This window comes from Rhinopithecus roxellana, chromosome 7 (assembly GCF_007565055.1).
Source record: "Rhinopithecus roxellana isolate Shanxi Qingling chromosome 7, ASM756505v1, whole genome shotgun sequence".
NCBI lineage: Eukaryota > Metazoa > Chordata > Mammalia > Primates > Cercopithecidae > Rhinopithecus > Rhinopithecus roxellana.
The window spans coordinates 84,169,789-84,179,180 of NC_044555.1; the positions used below are offsets into that span (position 1 = coordinate 84,169,789).

Here is a 9,392-nt window from a genome sequence, read left to right on the forward strand (position 1 = left end):
AAATTATTTTTTTTTAAATTAGCTGGGCATGGTTGAGCACGCCTGTAATCCCAGCTACTCAGGAGGTTGAGGCAGAAGAATCACTTGAACCTCAGAGGCAGAGGTTGCAGTGAGCCAGGATTGTGCCACTGCACTCCAGCCTGGGCAACAGAGAAAGACTCCGTCTCAAAAATAAATAAATAAATAAATAAATAAAAAACTACCAGTATTATTTCTAAGGTTGCCAAGGTATAGACAACATAATGACAAAATAAACAAAATTGCCTTTGTCATGAAAAACCAAAGAACACATACACATTTCAAATCTTGACAGTTTCTAAAATTTTTTCAAATTATTTTTAAGAACCACCGTTGGCAGGGCAAGGTGGCTCACACCTGTAATCCCAGAACTTCAGGAAGCCAAGGCAGGAGGATCACTTGAGGCCAGGAATTCAAGACCAGCCTGGCCAACATGGTGAAATCTCATCTCTACTAAAAATAAAAATTACGAAAAATACAAAAATTAGTGGGCGTGGTGATGCACGCCTGTAATCCCAGCTACTCAGGAGGCTGAGGCACGAGAATTGCTTGAACCCAGGAAGCAGAGGTTTCAGTAAGCCGAGATCACACCACCACACTCCAGCCTGGGCAACAGAGCAAGACTCTCAAAAAAAAAAAAAAAAAGGGCCAGATTCGTTGGCTCCTGCCTGTAATCCCAGCACTTGGGGAGGCAGCAAAAGTGGGTGGATCACCTGAGGTCAAGAGTTTGAGACCAGCCTGGCCAACATGGCAAAACCCCATCTCTACTAAAAATACAAAAATTAGCCAGGCTCAGTGGTGCACACCTGTAGTCCAGCTACTTGGGAGGCTTAGGCAAGAGAATCACTTGAACCTGGGAGGCAGAGGTTGCAGTGAGCCGAGATCGTGCCACCGTACTCCAGCCTGGGTGACAAAATGAGACTCCATCTCCGGGAAAAAAAAAAAAATCAGCTGGGCGTGGTAGTACATGTCTATAGTCCCAGCAACTCAGGAGGCTGAGGCAGGAGAATCGCTTGGAGCCAGGAGGCAGAGGTTGCAATGAGCCAAGATTGTACCTGCACTCCAGCCTGGGTTACAGAGCAAGACTCTGTATCAAAAAAGAACCACCACAAACTCTTTTTATAAATGGTAACCAAAGCCTAACGTACTTAAGATTAAGAGTCTAGTGGCCGGGCACGGTGGCTCAAGCCTGTAATCCCAGCACTTTGGGAGGCCGAGACAGGCGGATCACGAGGTCAGGAGATCGAGACCATCCTGGCTAACACGGTGAAACCCCGTCTCTACTAAAAACTACAAAAAACTAGCCGGGCAAGGTGGCGGCGCCTGTAGTCCCAGCTACTCGGGAGGCTGAGGCAGGAGAATGGCGTAAACCCGGGAGGCGGAGCTTGCAGTGAGCTGAGATCCAGCCACTGCACTCCAGCTTGGGTGACAGAGCGAGACTCCGTCTCAAAAAAAAAAAAAAAAAAAAAAAGATTAAAAGTCTAAAACATGTACTTACCACCAAATTATACCAGTATTCATATAGTGGTATAAATTATGCCATTTTAATCTAAGATAAACGCCAGTGGTTTCTTTTATCTATTTCCCCAAGACAAAGAGATCATGAATATTAAGCCCCAAAGCCAGGGATGGGTATAAACTCTTCTTTCAAAATTACCAACACGGCCGGACATGGTGGCTCACACCTGTAATCCCAGCACTTTGGGAGGCCAAGGTGGGAGGATCACCTGAGGTCAGGAGTTTGAAACCAGCCTGGCCAACTAGGTGAAACCCTGTCTCTACTAAAAATTCAAAAATTAGCTGGGCATGGTGGCGCACCCCTGTAATCCCAGCTACTAGGGAGGCTGAGGTGGGAAAACTGCTTGAACGCAGGAGGCAGAGGCTGCAGTGGGCTGAGATCACACCCCTGCACTACAGCCTGGGCAACAGAGCGTGAGCACATCTCAAAAAAAAAAAAAAAAAATCACCAACATTTGCTATTTTCAAAATGTCCAGGTTTTTAGTTCCTGGAATCAACAATCAGTTCAAATTCTAAGGTATTACGTAGTAATTCTCAGACATTAATTACTGAGAGTTCTAAAATTACTAGGGATGCTTGATTTGCCCACTGCAAACTACAAAACACCTTCTGGCAACGCCAGACTAATCTTTGCACCACAGCTCATAGCTCTAAGGTTGACAGCTGGCAGAGCCCACTTGGTTCCTGTATATCCTAAAAATCAGGAATATGACTATGAGGAGACAGTGAGACCTACCCTCCCCACCCCGAGAGGGGAGCTAACAGAGACGACCACTACCTCAGATTTCCATTTACAAGTGGAAAGAGAATAGCGGGAGAAAAATGGCAGACAGGATAACCAGGTCAAAAGAAAAAAAAAAAAAATACTAGAGGTGACTAATATGGCAAACAGCAGAGGATACTGCTGTATCCACCCGTGTTCCAGTTACTAGAGTTACAAAAGTCATTGCTATTAACCCAAAAAGAAAGGCAGTAAAATATTCAAGTGAAACTTTTCTCTCCCACCCCCAAGAGCTCAAACTAAAATTGGGATTTGGCTCTTCCTTAAATGGAACAAGTGGCTACATCATGTTAATTCAAAAGACTTGGTATTTACTCAGCCTTTTCAAGGCACTTTATCATCATTAATTATTTCTCAGTGAGGCAGCAAAGGATTACCCTGACCATTTCACTGATGCGGAAACAGACACCAACAGCAAAGGGAACAGGGGCAGGAAGAGGGGTGATAGGAAGCATCTGGGAGGAACAGGCAGGCAGCTAAAAAGGAACAAGTCCAAAAGAAAATAAGAGTCACATCTGGCTTATAGCTGAAGATCATAACCCTTATTTGTTATTTCTGAGCTCAGAGATTTCTGCAATATTTTGAAAAAACAAAGTGCTTTAAAATACCAGTTAAAACTTAATTACAGCTTAAACTACTTAGTAATAGAAGTGAGGTTGCTTAGTATTAAAAATTACCCAATCTCCAGAGCACATATTGATTTATATTTATACCAGCAACTCATTTTTCCCCTCAAGCTTAACCAGTATGTTATCTATTTGAACCAGAAAATAATCTCATCAAAATATATAGCTTTATATAATCCTAACCAAAAAATCACAAAGTTAATATCACCTAAGTCAGAAATAATTTGCAGTTACACTCAGAATTTTGTTTGGAGAATTATGACAAAAAATACTGACTTCTCGAGTTCGCCCTGTGAATGAAAGGAATACTTGTTCTACATTCAAATTGTTTTTTTAGCTATAACCCCCTGAAATTTTCAGGAATAAACTATGGGTGGAAAGCCTTAAACACCCAGAAATTAGCACACATAGTGGGCTCTGAATAAACTGAACTCCATCGTAAAGACAGCACAGGTGCTTAATAAAGATGTGTTGATGGGCTGGACGCGGTGGCTCACGCCTGTAATCCCAGCACTTTGAGAGGCCAAGGTGGGCGGATCACAAGGTCAGGAAATCGAGACCACGGTGAAACCCAGTCTCTACTAAAATTACAAAAAATTAGCTGGGTGCAGTGGCGGGCGCCTGTAGTCCCAGCTACTCCAGAGGCTCAGGCAGGAGAATGGCGTGAACCCGCAAGGCGGAGTTTGCAGTGAGCCGAGATCGCGCCACTGCACTCCAGCCTGGGCGACAGAGCCAGAATGTCTGAAAAAAAAAAAGATGTGTTGATGGAATCATAAATCAAATGGACTGATCTACCATCTCATAAGAAAAACTGATACACCTTTTTTAGACTGACTCCAATGTTTTTTGTACATGTTATGACACTCAACTTCAAAGCGTCGGCACATACAACAATGCAGTAGAGTTACATTAATCTTTTTTTCCAACTACCAATTTCAAAGCAAATCAAGTTCTCTGGGGTAAACAAGTATACATCCTTAAGAAGTTCATATGGCTGCATGATATATATATAAAGTTTATTCAAAACTTTCAAAGCCAGTTTAAATGCTGTTTTTTCTTTACATTCTATCAGACTATTTTAAAGGTTACAGACAAAGCTAAATACAAGGCATCAGGTGAATACTCATAAACTCAATCTTTTCTCAAAATCCCACTGGATTCATTTCCAAAAGCTTATTTGCACATTTCTCCCATTAAATAGAAAACACACACACACACACACACAGCCTGAAAGCACATTCGTCATTGGAAATACTTTATTTAATGAGTAAGAAAAATAAAAGGCAAAATCGTCATTATTGAAAAACATTTCCCTACACTGTTATCGAAAAGAATTAAATATGCGTTTATGAACCATTGTTATAAAACAATTGCTCATCATATGCAGTTGTACTCCATAAATGTTGTACATCTTAAAATACTTTTCCCTCAAAACAGAAATATGAATAGCTCTGGGGTCATTAAAATGTAGCAGCATCTGAAGTTGTTTCAGGAAAAAAAAACAACTATCTCCAATAGTTCTGTAAATCATATGATCATAAGCAAGTTATTTACTTTCCCTGCCTCAGTTTACCCCCACTAATCGATCCATTAACTTTCCAGAGATGCCCTAAAATAAGTCATAAACGTTAATCTCCTAATTTACAAACAAGAAGCAAATTTCAAATTGCAATCACACTTTCTGATGCTTGACAAATGTTTAACAACCTCTTTTTTAAAAATCAATAGTCTCAAATGGGAGCCTGTAAGTAAATATTTGTGCTGCCCAAACATTTGGGGGATGGGGGAGCCGAATTACAGGTCGGCCCAGGACGCTATCTATGTACAAACTCGAGGCGCAAAATCGAGCAAATTCGCCTAGACCCGTTCTCCCTCCGGCTCTTCACACCTGGATGGGGCACAAGCACGATCCAGGTGGAAAAAGGGACAAAGGTAAGAAACTATTTCGGGACTGTTTCTAAGTGAAGGCAGCAACTTTTTTTCGGTCAGGCCGCGAGGCACGGCCATCGCGGCCGTCTCTCGTCCCCTCGGGAGGCTTAGAGCCCCCCCTCGCCTCCCCGCCAGCCCCAGACGGGACGCGCCCTCCGGTCCCGCTGCACCGCTAGGGTGAGCCACCGGCGCCCCCAGCCCCCGCCAGGAGCCCGGCGGCGCGCACCTGGCACCAGAATCCGCGCCCGCACGCCGCCACCGGCGCATCCTTCCGGGCAGACGTTTCCCTCCCAAACTCCAAAAGTTATCCCAGCCCAGACCAGGCAAAGTCAATCTCCCTCCTCGGCCCCGCCGCCCACCGTGACGCCTCCCGGGCCCCAGCCCAGCCCTACCTAAGGCAGGGAGGATGCGCCGGAGGGCGCTGTCCGCGCTGCAGGCAAGGGGACGGGTGGAAGCTATCGGCCGGGCGCCCAAACCCCGCGGCGGCGAAGGGGCCCCGGGGCAGCGTGAGGGGAAGCGCGAGAGCGGCTGAGGGGCGTCCGCGGAGGGCGCCTGGGGCGGGAGACCGAAGCGCGAGGCCGAGCTGAGATGGGACATCGGCGGGATCGTAAGGGGGCGTTCCTCGCACGGGACGCGCGCAGATGGCTCCGCCCGCCCACGGACAACGGTCAGGGTCCGGGAGACAGCTCCGCCTCTCCATTCCTTACGGGGCCGGAATCACCACGTACCTCCAGTCTCGTCGGTGAAAACAACGAAATTTTGTCCCACCGATCGCGCGAGCCGGCACCGAGCTTCACACCGCCGCCGCCATGTTTGAGAAGCCGCGCGCGGAGCCGCGCATGCCCCGCAACCGCCACTGCCGCCCCGCCCCCCGCGCGGCCGACCCGCGTGCCCTGCGGTTGCTGCGAGCACGCCCTTTGACCGCCGCCGCGTGCTGGGCCCGAGTCGGGATCAAGCCAAGCGCCACCGCAGGCAGTGGCGGACCGCGAGACACTGTGAGCCCGGAAAAGCCCTTGGCACTTTGCCTCCTACCCCCCCCACGTCTATGCCAAATGAAAAACCAATCGCAGCGCAAGCACCCGAGGCCGTGTGGAGCCCCTCGATGGGACCCCGGGTTCCGCGTCAAGTTCCATCCCAGGAACTCGCTCCCCTTCGCTGTCGCCTTCGAATCCTGGCCACCACCCACCCTGGCCACGCACCCGAAAAGCAGGCGCTTCCCTCGGAACTCAAGCAAGTTCGAGGAGCAGGGAGAAGCAGCTGGTTACAAGCAGCTTGAGCAAAGCCACCGCTTGGCGGGTTGCAGCATAGTCCTTGAAACTGCTTTTTTTTTTTTTTTCCATGAGTTTTTGCCACGCATTCCCCTCCCAGCTTCACTCTCTGGATTTCGTTCTTCCTCTAAACCCAGGGTTGAGCTAACGGGAACTAGATGAACCCGCAGGGGAAAATCACTTGCTCACTGACTCAGGAGCATCCCCGAAAGTGCGTTTTGGGGTCCCTTCTGCCCGCTGCCTTTCCCACCGGGCAGGGCCCATAGCGCAAGTGGAGGTCGCACCAAGGAGGGGGCGTAAAAATCGCTTCAAAACGACCAACGAATCTCTCAGCACAAATTACAGCAAACAGAATGCCGGAGAAAAACCATCTGTCCCTCGTTCTGAGGTTAGGTATAAGCTGATTTCAAACTTTTGTTTGAAAACTAATACAACGTGCTATGTTAGCCAAAAACAAACCATTGGTAGGGCTTCTCTCTCTAGAACTCTTTCCAAAGCTGGGTGTAGGTTTTGCATCTGTGATCACCTAACTTAGTGCAGAGGGCATGAAATACTTTTTAAATCATAATTTGGAAATCAGAGCTTAAAACTGAAAACAAAAAACTCCTGTGAAATATGTCCATTGTCTACAACGCAGGGTAGAATTTTCCAGTTGCAGCTTCTGCAGTATTAAGCAAAAGTCAAAGTGTTTATTGTATCTAAACATTGGCAAGTGGCACAGAATCAAATGGCTCTATTATTTTAATCCTTTAAAAATGAAAAACTAAATGTTAATGCCAAATTCAAGTAAACTTTAAGGCGAAAATAAAAAGACTAGGTTGATGATATGCAAATATTAGAGTGAGATTTGGTCCTATCAATTCTATAATGTATATCACATAGGAGAAAATGTTGAAGTGTTCTAAGATGAAGGTTCAAACATGTTTTTTGTTTTGTTTTTTGAGACGAGTCTCGTTTTGTCGCCCAGGCTGGAGCGCAGTGGCAGATCTCAGCTCACTGCAACCTCCGCCTCCCGGGTTCAAGCGATTCTCCTGCCTCAGCCTCCCGAGTAGCTGGGACTACAGGCGCACGCCACTACGCCAGGCTAATTTTTTGTATTTTTAGTAGAGACGGGGTTTCACCGTGTTAGCCAGGATGGTCTCGATCTCCTGACCTCGTGATCCGCCTGCCTCTGCCTCCCAAAGTGTTGGGATTACAGGCGTGAGCCACCGCGCCCGGCCCAAACATGTTTTTAAAAGCCAGAAAGAGGCCGGACACGGTGGCTCATGCCTGTAATCCCAGCACTTTAGGAGGCCGAGGCGAGTGGATCACCTGAGGTCGGGAGTTGGAGACCAGCCTGACCAACATGGAGAAACCCTGTCTCTACTAAAAGTACAAAATATTAGCCGGGCGTGGTGACACGCGCCTGTAGTCCCAGCTACTCGGGAGAATCGCTTGAACCCGGGAAGCGGAGGTTGCCGTGAGCCGAGATCGCGCTATTACACTCCAGCCTGGGCAACAAGAACGAAACTCCGTCTAAAAAAAAAAAGCCAGAAGAAGATCTTTAACGGAAAGAAATTAAACAGAAGTTTAATCTAAACAAACCCTTATTATGGGCACCAGCAGGGCTGAGGAGGACTTAAATTCTTAATTAGTGGCCACTGTCCTTCTAACCCCGATGCGATGCAAATATTTGAAATTCATCTCTACATTCTATGTATGAAAGATTTATATGGGACTCCGTCTCAAAAAAAAAGAAAGATTTACTTTGGCTTATCACTTATACCTTTTTTACTTCTATGGACTCTATTAAATTGTAGGAATACTACTATGATTGCAGAATTGCCTGACTCACTGATGCCTAATCTATTTTTCATATTTATCTTAACATGAAATTACTGAAGCCCTTACTCTAAAAATGAAATTTGAATTATCCTAGAACATCTTCTCAGTTACTATCCTCACCAAAGGATTTATAGAAGTGTGACTCTTTGTTGTATTAAATCCGAGTTATCCATAATAACAATAGCTACCATTTGTTGAGCATGTGCTGAGAATCACGCCAGTCTCTTTACAGATAAATTTCCAATATTTGCAATGTTCTTTCACAACTTTCCTATGAGGTAGATACTCATTCCCATTTTACAGATGACGAAAATAAATTACTACACAGCAAATAAATGGCAGTTAGCTTCTGAATATATTAATATATTCAAATATGTCCTAATAATTCCTTCCACCCTTATCATCAATTATGCTTTTATCCACTATGTATATAAAGTTTTCAATAATAATTATTTTATTATACCCTGCTTTTCCCTTTGCCAAAATAAATTTGAGACAGCTTTTTCATAATGTTAACACAGGTTGGAACATCACCATTTCTCTTACGTTATATGTAAGTGTCTTGCACACAGTAAGAATTTGGCAAATATTAGTTGAATAAGTGAATGGATGAATGGATAAATGAATAACTACTATTATTATGTTAAATTAACTTTGCCTAGAAAACATGAAAATAAAGAGACTGTGAACTGAAAGAGTAAGAACTAAAGCTGGTGAAATTCACGTTTTCATGATATATTTTTCAAGCCTCAGATTTGCTCCTGTGAATTTGCTCCTATAGTTCTCCTGATTTGGCCCCAAACCTGTGACAACCTTCAAAAAGACACATCACCCCATCCAGTCCAAGTCCAGGGCAAAATACTCCTGTATTTCAAGTGCGTTTTATTACTTCCTTTTGTACCTTTTTTAGAGTTCAATATTAGTGAGAGTGAAAAGATAATCTTCCCTAGATAAGTAAGTTTAATCTAGATCTTCATCAGTACACATGCTTATATTGAAACAATATCGGCCAGGCGCGGTGGCTCACACCTGTTATCCCCCTACTTTGGGAGGCCAAGGCAGGTGGATCACCTGAGGTCAGGAGTTTGAGACCAGCCTGGCCAACATGGCGAAACCCCATCTCTACTAAAAATACAAAAATTAGCTGGGTGGCGTGGCGAGTGCCTGCAATCCCAGCTACTTGAGAGTCTGAGGCAGGAGAATCGCTTGAACCCGGGAGGCAGAGGCTGCAGTGAGCCAAGATCGTGCCACTGCACTCCAGCCTGGGCGACAAGAACGAAACTCCATCTCAAAAAAAGAAAGAAAGAAAGAAAGAAACAATATAATTTGCATACATAAAGTTAACGTTTTAGGATTAGTGAGGACTCCCTCTAGTTTTCCCACTAAATGGGCATCTTTCTCCCTAAAACACAGAAGCCTAAGTCTGG

General features: G+C 45.3%; 1 protein-coding gene across 2 annotated transcripts in view; it reads right to left on the reverse strand.

Annotated features, from left to right (window-relative positions):
* Positions 1 to 5,735, reverse strand: part of SCML2 (Scm polycomb group protein like 2) — a 114,870-nt gene extending 109,135 nt beyond the window's left edge. For both annotated transcript variants that reach the window (XM_030933998.1, XM_030933997.1), the window contains exon 1: positions 5,602 to 5,735. The gene's annotated coding sequence lies outside the window, so the exon portion shown is untranslated. The remainder of the gene's footprint in view (positions 1 to 5,601) is intronic.
* Between the last annotated feature and the right edge of the window lie 3,657 nt (positions 5,736 to 9,392).